The sequence below is a fragment of the Carassius auratus genome, chromosome 34, assembly GCF_003368295.1.
Source record: "Carassius auratus strain Wakin chromosome 34, ASM336829v1, whole genome shotgun sequence".
Lineage (NCBI taxonomy): Eukaryota > Metazoa > Chordata > Actinopteri > Cypriniformes > Cyprinidae > Carassius > Carassius auratus.
The window spans coordinates 7580259-7605540 of record NC_039276.1 but is presented as its reverse complement, the minus strand read 5'-3'; the positions used below and the strand labels follow the sequence as shown (position 1 = coordinate 7605540).

Here is a 25282-nt window from a genome sequence, read left to right as displayed (position 1 = left end):
TCTGCAAATTGATCGTAAGTGGCAGTAAAGTCATTTACCACGTTTAAAATGATATCAATTTCAAATAAATGGTGTTCTTTTGAACTTTCTATTGTTCTCAGCATTGATAGTAATAAGAAATGCTTCCTGAACACCAAATAAGAATATCAGAAAGATATCTGAAGACTAGAGTAATGACTGCTGAAAATGTTGAAACCAACTTTCAGCATAGGCAGCACATTAGGTTTCGGAACAAAATCTTGGAGTTGGACTCCAGCTTTCTAACAGCACGCCCAATGGCAACACAGACCACAGATGCACATCCAAAGGGATGCAAGATGGTCCTCCAGTATGTTCTGCCTTCAAGGGCAAAGTATTCATAGCATTATAGGAATGCTGTGAGATCAATCACGTCTTAAGTGGTTAGAAATAACCATGGCCTGTTAGCATGAAACATTTAAGTAGGTCATGCTTCTGGATTGGTCTCTTTTTTTTGAGCTGACTGCAAAGAAGTTGCAGAACAACACATGAAAGTGAATGCAGAGAACAGACTTTCAAAAGGCATCAGACAGTCTTTGCCGGAGAACATATGAGAGAAAACAAGTAGGTGTGTGAAGACCGTAAGAGCGATAGTGGAGCGACCAACAACAACAGCTCTGTGTATGTTAACCAAGTGACATGTCTGCAGGCCAGTCACATGAAACTTGTTTTTCATTCGGTTTTCTTCAGTGGCATCGGAGTGCTTGCAAATAGAAGCTCACTTTAAAGTATTTCAACCTATTAGACCACTATCTGATGCAAGAGAATAAACTGAAGAGAACATAATACATCAGTACGTATTCTTAATGTAATGTCTAGACGGCACAAAATGAGCTGTATTTGCAAAACTTCAAATTTTGAAAACACAACTAACTAACTGATCTTTATTTAACTTTACAAAACTAAATTATGTGGGGCTTGAATATTTCTGCTCCCAACCACTAGAATATGGAAATAACTTCTACTGTACCTTCTAATTACAATGCAAAAACAATTTATTTTAGCTGTTGTTTTCCAGTGCAAATGTCTAAGATTCTTAAAGTAAGATACATTTACTTAACAGATAGACAGAAGTAGATACTAATAGAAAATGTAGTCACCCAAAAATAAAACCAGCCAATGGCTTTGCTAAAAGGTTATTGGCTCTTCAAAAGCTGTTTTGTCTTTTCTTAATAAAAAAAAAAACACATGCTTTGCCAATTTGCAATTCTTCTCTACAGCAAATTAAATAATTTTGGTATTTTCGCAAAACCTTATGCGAGACTGCATGATGAATATACCTAGAAGACAATTAAATATGTAAACATACCTCAACCTTAAAAATACTAATTATATACAAGAGGATTTTCATAAACCTGCTTTTGAAAGACCTTGTACTCATAATAGTCCACAGTCCTTGAATTAATGGACTTCTGACAGATCGATTCTACTTCACTGTGACTTTGTGCTTTAGAGAAAAATTATGAAATGAATGCTGAAACAGACACACTGGTTGAAAATAACAACAGCTTCAAGCCTACAGTGGCGCTTAATATACAGTATATTGCCGGAGGGACCATGTCTCTTTAGAGAGCTACACAAAAAATAAGCGGCACAAAATATACACACAGTGGCGTGTACAAAACAGGCATTTATTAACAAAAGAAACAGCACTGAATAAAAACACACTGAATATTTGATATTTCATGTCCTGTAAACATACAAACTAAGCACTTACAAAGCGTTTTTTAACAGATATTTTAAAGGGTTAGTTCAATAACAAAAAGAACCCAATAACGTTGCCATGCACCTTCATGTCGTTCCAAACTTGTATGACTTATTTCTTCTAACACAAAAGATGATATTTTGAAGAATGATGTTAACCAAACGGTTTTGGGACCATTGTTTTCCATCATAAAGACAAAACACACTAAGATAATCCCCATAATATCTTCTTTAAATGTTCTTCAGAAGAAAATTTGTCATACAGCTTTGCAATGATATGAGGGTGAGTAAATTATGACAATTTTCATTTTTGGATGAAATGATTCCTTCATGACTTCTAAACAGTCATGGCACCAAAACTCAAATGAAACCCATCATTAAAAAGGTATTTGGCAAAGATGGTGTTTGCCAATAACAGAATTCCTAAAGAACATAGGAGAGCGGAGTCAGCATGAAAGGACTGAAAATAACCAAATGAAACACTGATCTCCAATGGTTTTGTTTCACAAATAAAGATATTAATTCTAGAGTAAGAGTTAACATTACTATGCACATCCGCATATGCATCTTGACTAGGGCTGGGCGATATGGAGCAAAAAATATATCTCGATATATTTTGCTATATCTCGATATACGATATATATCTCGATATCTTTACAGGAAAAATAACCCCCAAAAAACTACTGCAAAAACAAATAAGGCAAATATTACATGTTAAGGGGCCTATGAAACATTTTATTTTTTTCTTCACCATATGTTTTATTGTTACCTAATTCTGTGTTTTAGCATGTGCAATTATTTAAATGCATAAAAACAACTTAATTAGTTAAAAACAATTCTTAAAATAGCCTTATGTGAAATGTTTTTTTCCCTTCAGAAATTCTGTGTATTTACATTTTTCTGATTATCAAATGAAGGCATAAAACATTCATTTAATTTATCTTTTAATTATTTAAAATTAAGCAAACTTTATTTTTTGGTAAACAAAGGGGATTTAGCTACTATTAAAAATAAAACATGGGAGAAATGTTGTGTGATTATTCCTTATAAAATTATGTTCGTTTCATTTAATAGTAGTAGTAGTGGGCTATCTACATTCTGCTGTCCAATAGTAATAGATTTCTGTCAAATACTTTTATTTTGACGGGTTTCCCTTTACAGTTCTGTGTATGTGATACCACAGTCTATGATGTGATATGAGCTAGTCTTACTCAAATCAAACGTTCAGATGCTCATGAAGTGACTCTCAGTGCAGTTCTGGAGATGTTCCTCATGTGTTCACGTCTTTATTTAGAGAGAGGAAAGACAATGTAATCAGCGCGAGCGTTATGCGAGCTTCCGTGTTTAATGAATGAAGACGCGCTTCTGCTCCATTCGTTGACACAGACACGCAGAACATGCAGGATTCATATTTAAATAGACTTTTCCGGGTTAATATTTGCAGATATTAGTCCATTTCGCGATTTGATGTAAGTGCATGACCGACTTTTTTTTAATTCATTTAAAATTTGACCAATTCCGTGACATTCCGCGTTAAACTGTAAATTCCATTTTTATGACTGGATTCCGCGATTCCGTCCGCGTTTCATTGGGCCCTACAGTAGACATCTGCCTGCCGTTCGCCCTACGCCTTAAAACTGAAGTATCTCCATATAATGGAGCCAGTTGTCTTTTTTTTTTTTTTTTTGACTAGTTCTCTACACGCGAGGTGAGAGGGGACAAAAGCAAGGAGGCGGGGGGCGAGCGAGCGGGGGCGAGCACAGCACAGGGAAGGCAAACAAGCAAAGTGCCGGAATCAGAATATAAACAATATATCGATATATACGATATGTCAAAATCCATATCGTGTTTAAAAAATATCTCGATATATTTTAAATATCGAGATATCGCCCACCCCTAATCTTGACTGCTGGGACATTCTGTGCTGAACACCAGAAGGTCAAGGTCAATCACAAAAACCATCATGACTTTAATAATGCCCCCACTAATGACATCCCCTGTCTGACGGGTCGAGCTGGTGTGCTTGGCCTCTCAGGATCTTGACAGAAGTTGGCCACAGCGGGCCGGAACAGGTTTTGCCTGTTTCCTGGAGATCAAAGGCCTGGTAATGTGCAGAACACCATCAAAACGAGCTTGTGTTCATCAAAACATGATCCTGTGTATAAATTATTTGTTCAATTGATCCTACAGTGGGCTGTTGTTAAGACAGGACTGGTGACGAGACTGACAAGAACTGTGGCACTGGAAACCATTAATAGAAAACTATTTCTTCTACAATTCCCATTTAAAGGGACTTTATATAAAAATGTAAGGGATGTTAATGTTTGTGATGTAATGATTCAATTAAATGCTGCATATTTCGTTGTGAAATTGAAACGTGTCAAATAACAAAACCCAATTGAAATGTGAAAAAGTCTAAATCAAATAAATAAACACAAATTAAAGAAAATCACTTAATATAAACAAACTTAGGCTTTGTCTGTTCTCTTTCCATTTAAAAATAGAGGCAACAGCTGTATTTTAATCACAATCCAATCAAAGATGCAGGATACATGCAGCATGAGCAGTTTTTAAATCTAAATTAGATCATTTCAAAATTTGCAACGTCATTTCTTTGGTTACAGCTGTAAATAAAGCAGTGCTGCTCTTATGAACGCTCGTTTAATATGCATTATATGGCGTTAAGATGAAAACAAAATACCATCTAAACTTTTCTGAAGACTGCCAGTCCCCCTCAGAGATACATACATATAAAAAGGTCGATCTAAAAAAAAAAACGATCTCAAGCTGATGATCTCTGCCGTGCGAGGTTTGGTGCGACATGCAGTGGCACAATCTCAATCTCTGTCTGGAGCGGGTTATATAATTACAATGCTGAAGGTGAGGTACAATTCATATTTCTTCATTAAATAACTAAGTAATTTGAATACTTTGTGACACGTAATTAAAAAACAGCACAAGTGAATGACCGCGTGCTATCTCTTTCCCTCTCAAAATATGCAAATGGCTTCAAATCACATTGCGTTTGTACTATAAGCGAGCTACTAAAGTGAAAGTTTATGAATTGCATTCAATTGAATTGCTTTACTTTTTAATTCTTGCCAGTGTTTAAGCCATTCAGCACTCGTGCGCTCATGCACACTCGAAGAGATAATCCCTCAATCGCGTCAAAACGACTACATCACTCACTGAACCATCTTCACCACTGGAGCTGATGCTTACAAATAGTCTATTATAGTGTTGACTAGCTCAATCATATGGGCCAGGTTAGCTTCTACCAACAAGGCGGGCTATTTGCACTCAGTGTAAATGGACACTCCAAAAATCAACACTGATGTACTTCATCCGTTGGAGAATCCCAAAATTTTAAAGGCACACACTCCTGCTTTTTCTGGAGGCGAAGTCATCAATGAGCTCATCATATGATAATTAAAACATTAATAAATGTTAATAAACATCCTTAAATATGTTCATGTTTATATTTGTATTTATCTGTATGTTAATATTAATATAGAATTTTTTTTTTGAGCAACTGGGATAGTTCCCCCCTAGGAGTTGGAGCTCTATGCAAACTGCATACTGAACGATAGAGTAAATCATTCAATGTCAAGGAGTACAAACGGTTTAAAATAATTAAAATAATAATAATAATTTTTCAGAGTAACAAACCTCTGTGTGTTTCTTAATTCATTATTACATTAATATTGTCACAAATTTTAGTTAGCTACTCCCTTAACATTGAAGGGAACCAACTAAAGACGTCTTAGGTCAAGCAGGCTTAAGGGACATAAGCCTTTGACTCTTCATGAGTTCTATATTGAAAAAGATATCACCCAGTGAAAGGAGGAATGGGCAAATTTAAATTGTGTATCTCGCTCTCTCTTCAGTTGCACTGGAGACTCTCTCCCACTCCACCTATATGCTCTCTGTAACCATCACTGCTTGGGTTTCTTCTTAAAAAAAAAAGATGTAACAAACAGAGGAGCACAGAAAAGTTTGCTTATGCCAGAAAAGAAAAAAAGTATTAATTAAATGCGTTCTTCCACTCTACAACACAGCAGATGTATTTTTTCCCCCTTGGCCGCAAGTGCATATGGCATCAATTCTGGAGTGTGGGAATCTCCAAGAAGGAAAGGAAAAAACTGTGAATGAGAAGGAATGAATTCTAATGCTGCCAATGCCATTCTCTAGCAGACATCAACAAGCCTGCCTGTCAATCTCACATTAAACAGAGTTTCAACCACTGCATTTCAAGACCAATATGTCAAGTGTCAAACACTGTCTGTCACTGCGGTATCTCATCCAATCCTTGCAATGTTCTCTGCAGAAATATGGGTGACCAGTTTGTGATGTCTGCAGTGTCTCAAAAAGCCCGGGTTAAACAGGAGACACTTCAATCAAGTTCTTTAACGCAAACATGAATACTGCTAAAAATAGCCACATGGAAAACAATCATCCAAACTTAAGTGAAATACAGTACAGTGAGAAACTAAAAGAGGAAAATAAAATTATATAACTACAATATATTACTATTTAATATTGTACTGGACAGTTTGGACCTTCAAGTCAAAAGGCTTGAGAGAAACAAAGATTTAAAATAACACCCTTTATTGAGATCAAAATATGTACACAACCTATATAACAGTTCCTCTAAATCACCGCAATTATTTAGTTATTGGCATATTTGATGGCAATTATGCTTCCATACACTACATTTTCCCATTAATTAAAAAAAAAAAAATATATATATATATATATATATATATAATAATAATAATAAATAAATAAAAATAAATAAATATAGTGTTTGGATTGCTGTTTTCATAGCAACCAGTACAGCTGATGTTTGAAATATATCCTTAATTTTTTGGCTCATTAAATGCATAATGTCTTTGGCTAATTCACATGTTTCACCTTTTGAACACTTGTGGATTACAGTCGCTGGGACAAGCGTTTGGACAGGGAGCAGTATTGTTCAGGTCCTCTGAGCCCCCATTACTGAGCTCAGGCAAAGCTGCTAATGTGCAGAACTAACCAGACACAGCCCTAAGCCTGGCCATGAGAATTTCTACCTCACAAAACCAGGGTCTTACAGAGTACACAGTCAGTCTACAAGCCGTGCTGCGGACACACTAATGGCATTCCTCAACTTTGGAGTTTAGACTCAGTGCTTTTAAGAGTACAAACTGTTTGGTAAACCTTAAAAGAGATCAAAATATCTCAGAACTTAGGTTCTTAATTTTATAATATATTGCACTACATTAGCAGCGCAAATGGTTGTGGGTTCAATTCCAAGGGAATACACATACTGGTAAAAAATATTTATAACCTGAATGCTTTGGATAAAAACGTCTTCTAAATGCATAAAATAAAATAAATACAAATAAAATATCAACACTTATGTGAAAAAAAGCATATTATATATATGGATCTGAACAAAGTTAATTCTGCCCAACTAGTGAAGCTGGAAGTGCAAAATAAAGGTAAATTAATGAATGAATATACACACTCATATAATAAATATATATGAATTTATATTAAAGGGGTCATATAACATTAATCAAAAAGAAAATTATTTTGTGTGTAATAACTACTCTCTGCCCTGCCTTTCTGAAACGTGATTTTTACAAAGCTCATCGTTCTGAAAAGCGAAGTGTGCTCTGATTGGCCAGCTATCCAGTGCCTTTTAATTGGCTGAATGCCTCAAGCATGTGACTGAAATGTTACACCCCTTAATATACTGTGATGCCATGTCCCGCCGCGACAAGACAAAACCAATAAAACCCATTACAATCACTTATACTGTGTTTTTATGTGTTGGGTTGCATATCGCGCTGCGTAAACATAAAACCATGTCTGCATTTGTGATCGGACAAATTAAAAACAACAAGCTTTAACAGTTACTCTTCACTGCTTAAAACTTGCATTTGAATCATCAGTGGCAAATCCTTTACATATGAAAACATACTTACAGACTGTATAAGTTTGGAATTGCCCCACTTTATAGAAACAGACACCGGCATTGTAGTCTACTCTCACAGGAAACAGTCCTTGTCCTCCGCAAAATGCGCTGCAGACATCTGAACATTTGGGTTGAAATTTAAATTGCATCATATGACCCCTTTAAAATAATTTATTATTATTATTTTATTATTATTATCATTATCATCTATTAGCATTATTATTATAAACTAAGAATAAAACAACAATTAAAATAAGTTATTAGACAGTAAAAATCAAAAACAATTAGCCATTATCTAGGTGGTCCCACTCAAAACTCACAATCTGGTTTAGTTACAGAGCCACAGTGTTTATGCTCTTTGGAAAGTCATCCTAGCTGTCTATGCATTTTAAACTGAGACAGGAAAAACTATTTAATCTTGAAAAATCAAACACTTGGACAACTGAAACTTCACCACAGATCAATTTCTGGCAGAATACCGCTGCTAATTTCACACCTACAAAGACTGAAAATTTGGCACAGGTAAACGATTGACTATGCTGGACATTTTACAAACATCTTATTGAACACAGTTTGTTCACTGTGGACTTTACGTTTCTAATGTTGTCCAAACATGACTCAAGTAAACAATCGATGCAACCCAAACGCTCTCGCACTCCTTGCTTTCCTAATTACAAGATTTCTCAAAAATGCTAATTGTTGGCTTCGAGACTATGGAAAGAGCAGCTCAGAGGGCCAGGCAAGCAGGGGCAGCAGAGGCCAGGAGGGGGCTGGCTGCCAGATTGGTCCTACTGAGCCAATGTTTCCTTCATATGTTCAAGTCCTGGCACCATCCTTCACACCAGTTCACATGTAACCAGGCACTGTACAGTCGGCTGGACGTAACACCTAAATGAACAAGTACAAGTGCTCCTATTTAATGGAGAAGGAAGGGAGTTTTTTGAAAATAGGATAGTTTTCCAACTCCCCTAGAGTTAAAAGTTTAGTTTCACCATTTTCGAATCCATTCAGCCAATCCCCGGGTCTGGTGGTAGCACTTTTAGCTTAGCTTAGCATAGATAATTGAATCTGATTAGACCGTTAGCATCTCACTCAAAAATGACCAAAGAAGAAGAATTTGAATTTTCATTGAAAATTAAGTTGAGCGTCTCTTATAATGTAAGATAGGAAGTAAGGAAGCATTAATTTTTTTATCAATAATTGTACTAAAGAACACATCAACTTGACAGCTCTAATTTTTACATAACTTCTACCCAAAAGGTCTAAGATTCCAGCTTTTCCTCCCACTGGAGTCTTGACTATTTGAAGACACTCTGGCTACCAAGGATGCCAAAGTGTCACTCAGTTGCCGTGGCAATCGCGCTTTAAATAAACTCAGGTTCATCCTGAGGCTGATGTTCACACATATGCACTTCATTTTGGAATACAGCACAGAAGCCATCTAGGTATGAGCACTTGTTTAATTTTTAAAACACTTTTATATCTAAGAACAGCCAAGAAGGTGGAATGCAAAAAAATATAGGCCTACAGAGTGGAAAAAAGATCAAGAAATCAAATGTTTAATCAATTCATTCCGAATCTAAATAGAGAAAATAATCAAATGAGATGAACATTAACCTTTCCTTTGAATAGAAATTTCACTCTGACACGAATGAGTGATTAAATCACATTTGCAGTTCAGCTCATCTGATGTGAATAAGCAATTTAATTCTTTCCTGTTGCTTGAATGAAAACAAACTAGACAGAAAATCCGGAAGAGCGGAGAATTAAAACAAGAACATTTCCTGAAATGGTATGGAATTTAGACGGGGAACATAAAGTTTCCTGTGTGTGGCTCAGCTTTGGTGTTAAATGATGTCAGATCTACTCTGCTGTTCGGAGATAAATCAGGTGCAGTGGATTTATTGAGACAAAACTGGGTTTGTCTCAGATACCACCTTTCTTCATTGAGTAAAACAGGATTGATGTGAAAATCTCTCTCTCAATCCTTATTCTGCACAAGAGCCTTAAAATGCAAGGATGAGAGAGGAGCAAAGAAACAATTTCTCTTTTGCAATTACCATAGTGACACTAAAATTATGTCTGTTCATCAGCTTACAATTGTCAACACATAATTCATGCCACACCACTATTTCAACCTTTTCGTAAGTAGCAAAATGCTGTGTTAATGTTATTCTCCCACCTATTAATTGCTCACGTTTTGTAGCTGCCAGTCATATCGAACAAAAAACACTTTCTGGTCAAATTTTAAAAGAGAAGCACAAGAGGTTTCAAATGGTAAAGTTTCATGATCAAAGATATTAAAGTGAATTACATTTAACAAAATATAGCAAACTGGAGGGAATGATTAAAAAATGTAAAAGGGATTTGGGGACACTGAAAAAAAAAGTATTTAAAATATTAATTGGAACTATATGCATCTTTAACACCTTAGGAACACTAACATAGGGCTACAACATTTCTTTATTACTAAAAATTGCAATTGTGATTTAAAATGCAATTTAAAAGAAGTTCTACATTAGCTGTGTTTGTTTACAGCATGATTTGGTAAAAAATTTGATTACATAAAAATATGACTACCTAATTAGCTAAATAAATAAATGCACTTTTGATTTGGTGGAAAACCGCCACATGATCCTGTATTAGCTTCAGAAAAATATATTTAGCTCTTGGCCTTCTGTGCATGAAGTCAGAATTTTGCAATATATTGATCAGAAAATGCTTTGAAAGTACTTGAAGTGTTTTTTGTTTTTTTTTGCTGCGCGTCTCACCATAATGAAAATAGCACTGCAGGCCGAGATAATGTTCCATGGCACATACTAAACAAATCCAAGCTACCATGTGAGATTTCATTTAGACCATATAATATATTCACGTACCAGGTCTGAGAACTCATGGCCTTGTTTGAGTCACCCTGTCATTAGCACAAATATAGTGCTATATTAACAAGCATATGGGATCACAGAGTGAAGCCACAGCTAGACAGCTGGGATATTGTTTCCCTGGATGGAGCTACTCTGGTCTTTCCAAATGCTTGCTGTTGTATTCATGGAATTCACAAAGCTCAGTGCTTGGATCCAAATAACAGCTGTTACTGATACATATGAGAAACCCCTGAACCTTGCTTTGTTTCATCCAGCCTAATCACTTAAGGCAAACTGAAAAAAAGGAAAATTAAAAGCAGAGGCAAATAGGAGCGAGAGGAGAACATACGTCACAGGCTAACACTCTTTAAACATGTCTCAGTGGACTGACCTGATGAGGTCATCCATTTTCCACTTTGTTTAAAGGCATCAGGGTTTTTTTTTTTTTTTTCATTAGTTTAAATGGAGTGGTAAGAAACCCATTTGAGGCATGCTGAGTGCTACAGTACAGTGTGTGAATCATAGCATTACACAAATTCTGCATATTTTTTCTCACATTTTAATAATGGTGTTAAAATCTTCAGAATTCTGTGAAATTATTTAAAATACGGCAACGTGTTAAACAGAGCTCAGAGTATTACACTCTTGACCGGAAAAACATTAAATAGGCAAAAAATTATCAAATGAACATGCACACAAAAAATAACTTTGTGGACATCCTTGTGGACAGAGCTTTCTGGATTTCTGCATGCATTTTTTGCAGGCCTAGTCATTTAAAGTACAAGGTGACAGCAGAATCCACAACACTGCATATGTCTAGGCTATATTTGGTAACATAATGAGTAAGCTTTATCACATCCATGTAAAGTATTACAGAATCGACAGGAGGAAAATGAGCCTTTATCAGCTTATCTTAAAAGGTTAAGAAATGATCAGAAATAGCTTGTGTTAAATAGGCATTACAGCTTGAAGGGATAGTTCACCCATCACATTTCTAACATCATTTACTAACCCTTGAATCAATCCAAATCTATATGGCTTTCTTGAATTTCGTGGGGGGGGGGGGGGGTAAACGAATCAGTGGATTTGTTTCAGAAAAATGTATGATTTCCATTCATGTCTAGTCAACTAATATAGTGCACAATTCCTATGGAACACTTGATTTATTTTAGTGCATTCATGTCCTTTTTGAAGCTTGCAAGCTTTAGGTGCCCCTTTGAAATTGCACTAAAAACATACAAAAAAAAAAATTGACCCCAGATACAGGTTTGAAACCACAAGAGGGTGAGGATGAAGACAAAATGTTCATTTTTGGGTGAACCAAGCCTTTAAATCATCTTTGCTGCATTCCTCAAGTGATCCAGGTCTATGTTTCAGGGAAATGCTGTTATGCTGGGGGTCCTGGGGCTGTCAGCTGGGATTTGCCATAAAATTATAGTTATTCCGTGTCTCTCTCTCAGGATGTAGACTTCGAGCTGGAGAACTCTTTTCTTGCCTGCCTCCCACAGTCACACTGAACGTCTGTGTCCCTGGAGGCACAGCAGAGGACCTTAACATATTTAAGAACCTTAAGGGCTGGTCCGTCTGCTTCAAATGGGACTCTTATTTATCCATCTGATATTAACAGAGTAGAACTAGACCTAACAAAGCTGTGAACAGAAACATATGTGGATTCACATTTAAATGACTTCAAATTCAATTACAGTTTGCTGACAATTTTTTAGAGACATACTATAAAGATGTTCTTGAATCAAAGACCATAAGCCTCAGTACTCTTCACAAACACAAGAAGCACAAAGCAAGTCTTTACTGGCACTTTAGAGATATTACTAATTAAACTTGGAAATTCCAAAAACTGAAACTGTAAAACCTGGGGCCCGTTCTTTGTACGTCGCTTAATACATCCGAAATCAAATGACACATCCAAGATGATAACATCGTGCTAATCCTGATCCGGCTAATTGGGTTCTTCGAACACACCTGTTGTGTATGATTAGTATTGCTGGATTGAGTTATCTGACATAATTGCGCGTTCATGTGTTGGCTTAAAAGGGGAAATGTATCGATACTCGAAACCATGATCAGCAGTGCAGCGATTGGCTGGTGGCAAGACGGCAATGTAATGACGTCATATAATTTAAAATTTACATCCGACGAAAAACTTGACAAATTTCTGGACTTTTATAAGGAAACAGCCAAGCAAACAAAACTACATAAATGTTATAATAGATACATGAAACCGATAATAGATACATGTTTTTATTTTATTAGAATTTTTTTCATGATTCCCAATTATTTAGATTCGCAATTTGTAATAGTTGTGCAGTCTTTACATTTTTATTTCAATGTAGAAATTATCTATTCATTTCATTTTATATTTGGACAGATTTGTTACGTGACAGCATTAATGAAAGTCTCTTAAGGGTCAATATCATGTTATCTGCATCTCCTGCGCTCCATCAAGCCAATCTTATAATAGCAGTCATCACTCAAAATAATGCACAATTCTATTATCTGTACAGAATGTGTGTAAGACTCAATTATGAAGTAATAATTTTGTGACAAATAAATATTTCAGTGAGTAAATGGAGTAGTTATGGACTACACAGCATTTGTATATTATTTAAAAAAAAAATTCAATTATTGTCGCTGGATCAGTACGATACTCTTGTAATAAAGTAGCGGTGGTAGCAGACATATTTTGAGTATCAGTTCCGGTTGAAAAGAAGCGATCTAATCCTGTTTACATGAAATAAGCTGCTCCCGAGCAGGTTTAAGCTTATGGACCTGTTGCTATGACAGCAGCTCCGGGATGAGCATCGAAGAACCAAATGATCCAAGATCACGCCAAATTGTCAACATTCAAATCCAGCTAACTGAGTTAGCGACGTACGAAGAACGGGCCCCTGGGCACAAAAAGAATAAAAATACTCAACTACAGGCTAGTTAGTTCTGGCTTACGAAGCCCTGAAACTTAGTTTTATTTGCTACAACACTAAACTGCACCATGTAGTTTCCTACATAGGCTAACAAGTCTAATTTAGTAAAGCACCAAAGTTACAATCTACATTTATCCAAATGTTCATACAAAAAAGGAAACATACTGCTTACTTTTAAATGTGTTAAATTTAAGCTTTGTTGCATAAAAATTAAGCATAATTACTTTAGTGTCAGTCCATTAATTTCCTAACTTGCTGTTGGATGTGCTCACACTTAAAGGGATAGTTCACCCAAAAATGTTAAGTCTGTCATTAATTACTCCCCTTCATGTCGTTCCAAAGATATTTTTGATGAAATTTGAGAGCTTTCTGACCAGACAGCAAGGGTCCTTCCATGTTCAAGACCCAGAAAGGTACCGAGAACGTTGACAAAATAGTCCATGTGACATCAGTGGTTCAACCATAATTTTATAGAGCTATATAATATATTGTGCGCAAAGAAATGAATAAAATAAAAATAACGACTTTATTCAACAATTATTCTCATAGGAGGTACTATCTACCACTATTATTGAGAGTAACACGTCGCATGTTACAGTATAAAGATACAGTATAAAGCAACATTCCTATAAAAAAATTAAAAAAAAGTTTAAAATCTACATTAGTAAATAGAAGGTGTGTTCACATTTTTGACTTTTTAGTGTATAAGAAAGGGGGGAAAGGGAACTGACCAACAGTGATTTTGGCCTTAACTTTCCCATTGGGATTGACTGGGCTGAGATTACAGAATATTTTTACAACCATCTAGACATGTGATTTGTTAAAAATGGTTTCAGATTCTCTAGAGACACCAAAACTGAGTGTGGGAGTCTAAAAGCAATGGAAGAACAAACATCAGCCTCTGAAAACATGGAGTTTCACGTGTGGAGCTTCTACATTACTCAAAAATAAAAACAAAAATAATAATAATAGTAATAGTAATAAAGAAAAAGCAAGGAAAAGAAAAAGTTACAGTTTTTACAAATATATAGCTACAAGAAATTTGGCTTTATTACTGTCCTTTAACATTTTAAAGTTTTTTAAAAAATTACACAAAAAGCCTCCAGCCCACACATACTTTCTCAAGCCCTTCCCAAGTTTTGGAAGCAAGAGAAATGAAGAATGAACCCCCTATGTTGCGGATGGCATTCTCTAGTTAACAGGTCGACACAAGACCCGCCCACTGACACCACCCTGTGCATCACTGTCATTATCTTACAACCTCCCTCAGCTCACTTTCACACTTCTCATCAAACCAGTATCCAACAGAATGAATCTAATATTACGATAAGTGATAGAATGATGTAGCCAGGTCAATAAATTGATCAGTATTTGGCTATTTGAGATTAGCAATTGTCTGGTAATCGATGAACAGAAGCAACACATATTACCAAGAACCTAGACAATGTCGTTTGTAATACTCATGTGATTTAGATCTGATGAGATTTTTGAAATAATAACTGACATTTTAAAAACTAAAATCTTAACAGTTAGTTAGAAAGTAAAAAACGTATTTTTCATTTTAAACGTTCTGCCTCCTCGAAGTTATATTGCACTACATGATAAAAAAAAATAGCAGTCACCGCCACTAGCGGCACCAGGATTTTTATTGTAGGTGGGCCTCCAGAAAACTGGATGGGGCAGTTAAAATAAGCCCCCTTCTCCAAAAAAAATGGGTTTCCCTTCATCGCCGTTCCAGCACTTTTCTGCGGCACTGAGGAGAGCAACTTGTATCCCTGTCGTCAGCTCAGTGCTGAAGTGGACAAAGAAATACACCTTAATTGTTGGCAGTAAGCTAACTTCATTCATCTCTTTTGAACGTTCAATACACAAAAAGACTGAAACGGAATTATATCTTCGGCGGTTCTGTTTCTCTCTCCATTTATTTACCCAACACGGTGGGCAGGGAACTGTCCAAACTTATTTAACGGTTTCTTATAAATTCAGAATTACAAGAAGAACTGTATGGACATGAAATAACAGCAGCATTGAATCTGATACAGCTGCCAAACACAAACGGCAGGAAAATGATACAAAATTATTTAACTGTTTCTAATAAATTCAGAACGACAATGCTGAATTTAAAATAAAATAAGCTGCTTTGTTTTGTTTTCCATTTCATTTTAGCAAAACTGTCTGTGCCTGTCTTGAATGAATGACGCCCACCAACTTTTTGGTCTGGTGTTAATAATTTTGCTGGATGACAGTTTTTTTTTATATAATAAGCTGTCAGAGGGGAAACAAATCTTAACAATTGCCTTCTTTGGGTTGTTTATCTAATTGTTTTAGAATTAAATGTATCAAACTATGATATTATAGTATATACAATTACATCTGACATTTTTTAATAAATATAGAATAAAACCTATATAAACATTTACCTAATACATTAATGTTACATTTCTTAATAAAATAATAACAAATAAAATAAGTTACTAATTTACATCTTTCCAAAGCACCATATGCTGCTGCATGGGTAAATTTCAGTAAGGTGGGCAAAGACCTTGCACATCCAAAAAGCATCCATCAGCTTCTATTAGAGCTGACTTCAGACCTTTAGAAAAGGTTTTCTTATATGACTAGTACTCCTCACTAGTCATGTGGCTCCCTATACCCTAGTCGAATTACAAAATGGCTTTGCCATCAACGCTACAAAATATAATTGTTAACTGTAAAGATCCTAAATGTTAATCTAGCAAACAGCAGGTGTTATGAGGTACATCCAACTAAACCTTCTTTTTAGCAAATTTCTTCTTTTATGCAAATCAGTTTCTTTAAAGTCATCAAGGCATAATCTCTTATGGATGATAATAAAAAAAGAGGAGGGAGAAAACGTACAACCAAGGCAACGGTAGCAGAGGTTCACATTAAATGTTCATCACAGCAGTTACAGATGAGAAAGAGCTTGGCCTTTCTGCTCTCCCACTAAGAGAGCTGGGTCATTCAACCATGTTGCAAACCATTTCTGAGCAATTCCACACGCTTAAATGTCATTATAAAATAGGTCATAAAAATATTAGCAAAGCATTTGAATACTTTTTAAAGTAAACAAATGTAAAAAAAAACAATTAATAAAAAAAAACAACCCAGTTGACAACATGAAAAGGTGTATTTAAAAAAAATGTAATGTTAAGTTTTGAATATTATGTAGGATTAATAATAAAATATACTAAATGTACTACTACTACCACTCAATAGAACTTATTAGTGTTCTGGTTTGTCCACAGAAAATTATAGTCCTGTGACGTTTTCAATCCTGGACCTGAGGACTCTGCACATTTCATATGCACCTCTTGTTTCTTCTGTTTCTTCAAATCATCAGCTCTTCAGCAGAGAGCTCATGGTGGGTCCAGTGAAGTCATCTTGACACATATCTCAGCTCACAAAGTCTAAAGCCAGAACAGTGTTTATTACACCTTTTCTAGTAAAAGTATGTCAAGAAACCTGTTACATCTCACTCCAACAGCAGGCAACTGCTAGAGTGAGAAGCAAATCCCTGAAATGTTCGTGACATCAAACTCAAAATCTGTTCCTTAGTCACTAAAACCTATTTATTTACAAAACAAGGACATCTTTAATGTGGGCGAGCTTATTATTATTACTACTTTATATTGTGATTGTGTGTGCAAAGGCCCATTTTATAATATCTCCTCAAAATTAATAAGGCAGCCACGAGGTTTTTCCACACATCAGGGATGTATTTGACTTCTCTTACATTTAGTTAGATTAGAAATAGTCGACTGAATGTTTGCATTTCTAACCCTGAAAGTGAAGAGCGCATAAATCTGATTTGCTCTTTCCTGAAAACATAAAATCAGCTCACACAGAAAAGGACACAGCAGCAACAATGATAGGCAAACAACAGTTCCTTTTATAACAAAATAATTTGAATATAGACAGAAGAGGTTATTTGTCTGACACATATTGAGAAGCATGTTGAGTTTCCCCTTCCTGGAAAGCGGAGCGAGAGAAAATGAACTGCTACAGTTCATACTCCTCAATTATTTTGCAAGTAAACATAGCCTTAATTTCTCATGTAAAACCTAATGATCTGGAATAACACTCTTCTTTTGTTCTGCATTAGTGAAGTAGCTAGAAATGTGGTTCACTTCTGAGTGTTTCACTGGCCAGCCACATAACTTATGTAATAGATCTTTGCCTGTCAGAGCTCTTTGAGCTGTGCTACAAATCTAAATTCTTTCAACAACATAATTTTACTCATAATTTGTGGAATATATTTTGACCACAAGAAAGTTTGAATGTCTCCCACATCCTCCGTATGTAAAACCTTGTGAGAAATGGCTTATTCCTGATTACAATGCAAAAAGGAACATGACAACAAGGCCAGTTGGCTTCCATCCAGTATCCTTTTACAACAGTGACGGCTCTATGGAAAGCGCTTGGACAACTTTTGAAGACTGTTCGGGGACCCGTCTGTGAAAATGAGCAATGATGCAAACACTGGTACTGGCTTAGGGACCAATGATTTATTTCTAGGAAGAAGAGGGCATCTGCTTCTGATCACACTTAAGTGACTTACTATAACAGAATTAGAACTACCGGTATAACTGTTCAAGTTCATCAACTTGTGTCAACAATAAAAACTTTGATGATTCAGTATTGTACAAATATGGAAACAGCACTTCTTGTCTTTAGTTAACAAATACGAACTTAGAAGCCCAAGATTTTAACAATTAGAGAAATATAATTAGGGGTAAGCGGGGCACAAAGTAACACTTTTTGACTTTCTCAGTTTGTGTACATGCACACGGGGTTCAGAATATAATTTTTTTAACCACAGTAATTTTACACTTGTCTGTACGGAAGTTCTAAGCGGCCATGCATTATAATATTTTTTCTTCTTGTTTTCTCGTTATAACGACTTCATTTTCTCATTATCTCGACATAACGAAGTTCGTTTTCTCGATATAACGACTTCATTTTCTCGTTTTCTCGACATAACGAAGTTCGTTTTCTCAACATAACGAAGTTCGTTTTCTCGTTATAACGACTTAATTTTCTCTAAGAAGTTACAAAACTGCGCCAGCAGGTGGCACTATAGACCTGAATATAACTGATGGGGTGTTGTACACTATCCACTTTACTGTACGCGGACCTTCCTCGTGATCGCTATAATTTGTGCAGTCTTCATTACTGACATTTAATTAATTCATAAATGTTAAATGCTTGAATCAATATGAATATTTTGTGTATTAAGTTCCTGCTAGAAGCATTAGTTTCACAAACACGTTCTGTGTCATAAAATAACTTCTTATCAAAACCAAGGTTGACATCACTGTATTCTGTTTATCTACAGTAGGATGGGATTTAACGATGCAGGCTGATGTGCTTCTTTTCCTTATTACTAATCTTTATTGTTAACGATAATGATGAGAAATGTGATGTATATGTAAAATCCACAGGCTAATTTAATTCAGTTTTGTTCTATAATGTTGTAATCGTTTTTTTCTACACACACACACACACACACACGCACACACACACACACACACTACACGTACACATGGACGCTCTTTTCAAACAGAAGCTTGTAACATGATATCTGCCACATCATATAATGACTACTACAAATTACAAATTATATATAATTTTATTTCAAATAAAGGGAAAATGAAAAGTGAGTTTAATCCAAGCAGCTCTAATTTCGCGGTGTTGCCATTTAAACATATAAATTACAAAAACAAAACGTTCGTTGTACTGTCTCTGGAAAAATCAACAGTGATTGATCAGCCTTTATTTATATACAGTATTGTAGACGTTATTATGTTGAGTTCGTTACTATAGCAACAGTAAAACTGTCATGTCATTATAACGAGAAAACAAACTTTCGTTATGTCGAGATAGAGAAAAATAAGTCGTTATAATGAGAAAACGACTTTCGTTATGTCGAGATAACGAGAAAATTAAGTCGTTATAAATAGAAAACAAAAAGGAAAAAAAATTATAATGCATGGCCGCTTAGAACTTCCGTATGTCTGCTATAAATATGTCGCTTTGTTTCATAATTACAGTGGAATTGGAAGTGAAATGTGACAACATGCCCCATAGGTGGGGTACACTGTAACATCTGAGGGTCACATTGTAACATGACCATGACAGGTTAAAATGTAATCTGATCAAATGAAAAAAAATATACAACAAACTAAAATATTTTGTTAATAAAATATTTTGTTTTTTTTTGTTTTATAAAATAATGGAGTTTTTTAAGAATTCAAAATAATATAATTTTAGAGTTTGACAGTGAACAATGAAATCAATGCTTGGGAGCACCCACATAAATGAGAAAAAAAATGCTTCATATGTAACCCCACTTGTAACTAACCCCACGCTACTTTGTGCCCCGTGCTCCACTACATGGCATTAGCAAACAAATGGTGCTATGCCTTTTAACTTCAACTTTAGATCAAAGAGTGATTGCAAAAATATATCAAAAAGTGTTTTTTCTTAAATAGTTTTCCTTAAATTAGGTTTGTCTAATTTATTTTCATAAAGAAATGAATATAACAGTTTTAATTTTAAACATTTAAAAAAATTACTTTGTTAAATGTTAGCCTGAAAGGTCTTAACTTGTTTTTATATGTTTCTATCTATTGCAAAGATATTAATACACTGTTCAATTTTTTTTAAATACTTTAATATGTGACCTATGTTTATTTGAAAAAAACATACAATTAAAAATAAAAGTCAGAGTAGCATTTCATTTGAGAATTGAAAACATCTGATAATTAATGGCTTTCAATCTGCATAATACAAACCTACAGCTGTTACAAATTAGGATTTTAAGAAGCTATAAATTTCTCGCTGTACCCCTTGTGTGCTTTTTAAAGACTTTTGAAAAGAAAGCATTCAAGAGGGACGCTGAGATATTCGTGGGAATGATTGTAGAGTTGCATGCTAGCTTTAGTGGGCCACTCACACAGCAGGTTGACACTAAAATTACATGAAAAACACGTTGACTATTACATTTTCCAGCCTGCCATGTACAATTATAAAATTAGCGTGTATACATGATTTGACACTATGTGGGAATAACAAACACAAAAAGTTTGTAGGCGGCAGCAGGGCACATTTCTGAAAGCAATGCAGAAAGAGATGGGTGACAAATGAAGGAGAAACAGAGGGTGGTTCTGCAATAAAAATAACATGCTGAGTTTGGTTTGAATCAGGATGCATTCCAGAGTCTCTACAGAAATAATCAGCTGCATACACAACACATTTCACACTTATCTTGTGTGAGAACATTTCAGAATATAGCAGTGTTTGCCATATAATAATACAACAACATAAATGAAGAGTTCTACTGTGTGACAATATTAAAGTGACACAATATAAAGTAATCATCTATTAATTCATGTAATTCAACAACAATAGGTTTGAGAATTGAAAATGTGCAAATTGAGGTGTCAATGTCACAATCACAACTAAGTGGTTGGGTTGCTTTCTGCGCTAATCTATGGTGTACTTTCATAAACACTAAAAGTTTCTTAAACACTTCAACAAGTCAATCTACAAAGTCTCTCATGCTCATCAAGGCTTTATTTATTTGATAAAACATTAAGTTAGAGTGTCACATGATCATTGTAATCTGCTGCTTTGGTGCGAAGGATGTAAGTGTCTTTAATGTCATACAGTTTGTTTCTTCATCTGAAAACATTTGGAAAAATGTGGCATTACATCACTTGCTCACCAATGGATCTGCAGTGAATGGGTGCCGTCAGAATGAGAGTCCAAACAGCTGATAAAAACAAAAAAGAATTCACAAGAAATCTGCATGACTAAATTAATTAATTCAAGTCTTGAGAAAAAGTGACAAGCTGCATGTTTGTAAAAAACCAAATCACTCAAGGCATTTTAACTTTAAACTATCACTTCTGTCCAAAATACAAGTGCATCATCCATAATAACGCTTCCTCCAGTCAGTGTTTAAAAAACAAATAAATATCCAAACAAGTCGTCCTCCCCTGTCGTCTGCTCACATCAAAATCCACCAACATATTTGTTTAGAAATGTTTACGCTTCTAAATGATGCTTGATGTGCATAATTCTCTCCTACTTCAGACAACCTTTTCACCAGAGAAAAACAATATTATGGATAGAGAGGACTAGAGGATATTTTAGCTGGAAGCAACGGTTTGAAGTTAAAGACTTTCTAATGATGGATTTGTTTATTACAAACACAAAGCTTTTTACTTCAGAAGATGTTAATTGGTGAACTTATTGTTTGAACTTTCAATGTGACGGCACCCATTCACAGCAGAGGATCAAATGATGCTAAATTTGGTCCAAATCTGTTTCAAAGATCAAACAAACTCATCTACTTCTTGGATGGCCTGAGGGGGAGTACATTTTCAGCGAATTTTCCATTTTTGGGAGAACTATTTCATTAATGCAATAGAAAACAAAAATGGTACACAGCATAAATAAAACATCACAGCTTATAGTTGAAGAGTGAAATGTTTATGCAATGCCTCAAAATGTGGTTCCTTATAAGAGATCTAATACAAGCCATAGACTGAAGCAATTGTTTAAGAGAGTTGCAGGCAGCCACCCACACACACGTCAGAGCTTGATTACCCTCAGGTCTACCTTGACAACAGGAAAAACAATCCAAGGAGGGAGTGAAGTAAAGACTCCCATCACCAAAGGCAGTTGTGCCTTAATTATCTCAATTTGAACCTCTAATGGTAAGATGGCACATTCAGTGGAGGTGGTTAAGAGATGAAAAGCAGGGGTCCTCACAGGGAAACCCTGAGTGCTTCTGGATGTTGTTTTTGAGAGCAGGCCTTGGTTGCTAAGATACAAGAAGCGCAATTGAGGGTCTGCACTCATAAGAGACATGTCAGAGTCGGATCTTGAAAGGTAACACAAACTCATTCCTACGGCTGCATTATGGAGAGAAAAAAAACGTCAACCTTTCCAGTGATTGCACATATGGTTTTTCAAACAGAGTCTTCCAGTAACCACCAAACTAAGGCTGGTTGCCTACTACCTAACAATACAATACACACTGACACATAAATATATAAGTTACTGCTTCATCTTTAAATTAAAACATACTTCCACATCCAGGAACTCATATTTCTATATTAAAAAGCCTTTATTAGAGTGGTCACATTTAAAACATCAATGCAGGTAAACCCAAACATGCCCTACTTCGGCACACTGTCATTTTTTTTCTAAGTTTAAAAGATTACTAAAGTATGTTTTACAAGAAAATACTATTTAGGGCCTTAACTTTAAAATTTTACATTCAATTCAATGTGGTGCCATTTCTTTGTAATTGTGATATTTATTAGCAATTTCTGAGTGAAAATTGTTTCTGCATCCTTTAGTTTTGTGTTTTATTTTATTATTATTTCAGCATTTCTTTTTTCATTAACTCACTGATACATACTCCAATACGAAACATAATAGGATGATAATTTGAGAAATGAATAAAATATACACTAACGTTTGGATTTAAAATTATTAGGGATGTAAATTCATTTTAAAAAATGGAATATTTGAATGTATGAAATTTAAATAAAAATGCATTGACTTCTACAATGACTATTTGTGGTGTCAGTGATATACTTGTTTTTCACACACACATTTAAAAATATATATTATTTTTATCAGTAGTAGTAGTAGAAGTAGTAGTAGTAAAAGTGACCCAAACTATACTTCAAAAAAGGAAGACGTTGCACATCCATTTTTTCAGCTAAATTTCACTGGTATCAGTCTACAACTGAAACGCGATATAATGTAAATTGATTACTCTTGACAACCTAAATGTGCAGCACAAGCAGAGCAAAAGTTAACAGAGCATCAAAAGATCATCCGTGTGTGAGCATCATTCCCAAGAGGTGGTGCTTTGTTCAGTGTGCTGCTCTGCAGATGACAGTCAACCTGTCCGGGGGGAAGGTTAATTCTTCCATAGGGGTTGACTCTCAAAGGCAAATTAATAGCAGATCTTTCAAGAAGGACAGGGAGGACATCTGTTTTGGATTCCAGCGGGTCTGCATGTTACAGAGTGGGGCAATTCAATTAAAGCAGCCACAAACCATGTTAGAGCTGGAGATGTGCCAGGCAGGACTCTGTCCACCTCCTCTGTTTCCCCCCTAGGGTAAGCGTCTACGCTAGCTCCTCTTACTAGGTCCCACCTCTGGCTTTAATGAAGCACACAGGGGAAATGTAGCTGAAGATTGTGAACTGTCGATGATCTGTAAGACAATCCTGCAAAGCACCTTTGGTGTGTATTCATTCGCATTAGGAAAACGTAAAAGCCAGTACCTGTACAATGATTAAAGAAAGAAACCCTAAAAGTCTAATAAGATGGCTAACCTTACACTGAACCCGGAACGGTCCTTTAAATCTCATCTAAACACTAACAGTGACCTGATTTCACCTTAGCCGTTTCTCCGACCCCAAAAATCTCTCAAAAAAAGCAGCACTACTCATCACAGCCTGATGAAAGCTAGTCATCTATGAGAGCGCTCCGAAAACATCCTTCATTCCAGGATCTTTATAAAACAACAGTGAACTATTGGAGAGTCCTGCTAGCTCCCATGTAAACAGAGAGAGATCTGCTATGCTAAAGACAACAGCATTGTGTGGAAAGAGCAACAAACACAGCAGGCTGTTCCCACACACACCATTCAAAGAGTCTGTGTTTATAATGAAAACATCATTATATCTGAAGACAAAGGATTTTAAAACACAATTACTATAAAATGTTATATTAGTTGGAGGATTCAAAAGACTGAAATTCAACTTAACATAGCAGTTTAGTACTATGAAAATGACCACAGATATTATACATAACATATTCCGATTTTCCAAAAGTTATGAAAGATGCACTGATGAGAAATTTACAGTGTTCAATGAGTGATTAATACTTAAATAATCAAAGGTTACCTTACTCGTAGAGTTAAACACTGTGACGAATACTAGATTTTTAGAGATGTAATTCTTTGTAATCAATCTATGAAGACTTAAAGATGGTTTCAGAAATGTTTAACATTTATACATCATTAAAAAATAATCCAGACTCAACATTGCACCTTATTTGCACACATACATGCAGTTAAAATCTGTATAGCAGTTCTTAGTTTCCAGTAAAAGGTTCCGAGTTACCTATAAACGAACAAAAACGGAAGCAATCAGCATATGATAAAACCATACACAGCCATTTAATAAAATACTTTAAAAGTGTGTGTTCAACTAAATCCAAGGCTTTGCTGAGAAAACAAAAGGGTGAATCGTCATCTTTTGTCGCTTTCAGAACTGCAAGAACATCTAAGTGCTTTTCAAAAACAGACCTATAGTGCTGACTGATAAAGACAAACTCTTGCTGAAAAGTTTGAGGCTCAGCAGGTAACAAAAGATTTTCAAGTAATTCTTCTAAATATCTACTGAAATGCTCAGAACAAAAGCAAAAACTACAGAACTGGAAAAAAATACTACAGCAACTGAACAGTACAGTAAACTTCACTGACAGACATGTAACCAACAGCACTTCTGCCAATGCACTTTGTAATTAAAATACTATTCAATGTTTACTTTTTGGCCATTGCACATATTATCTATGAACATTTAAGCAACTTCCACATTGATCATTTCCACTACACACTAGCTAAACCGGCAATGGAAAACACAAAGTTGTTTGGTTTCTTTTGAAATTTGATCTGACAGAGGAAAAAATGTTTATGAACTAAACACATTTTCTCATTTTTAACTGCTGCAGCATCTCCATT

At 35.4% G+C, this 25282-nt stretch overlaps 1 protein-coding gene across 2 annotated transcripts in view; it reads right to left on the bottom strand.

Annotated features, from left to right (window-relative positions):
- The window catches only part of LOC113053059 (adenylate cyclase type 5-like), a 75280-nt gene that overhangs the window by 46735 nt on the left and 3263 nt on the right, over nt 1-25282 (bottom strand). The window lies entirely within an intron of this gene.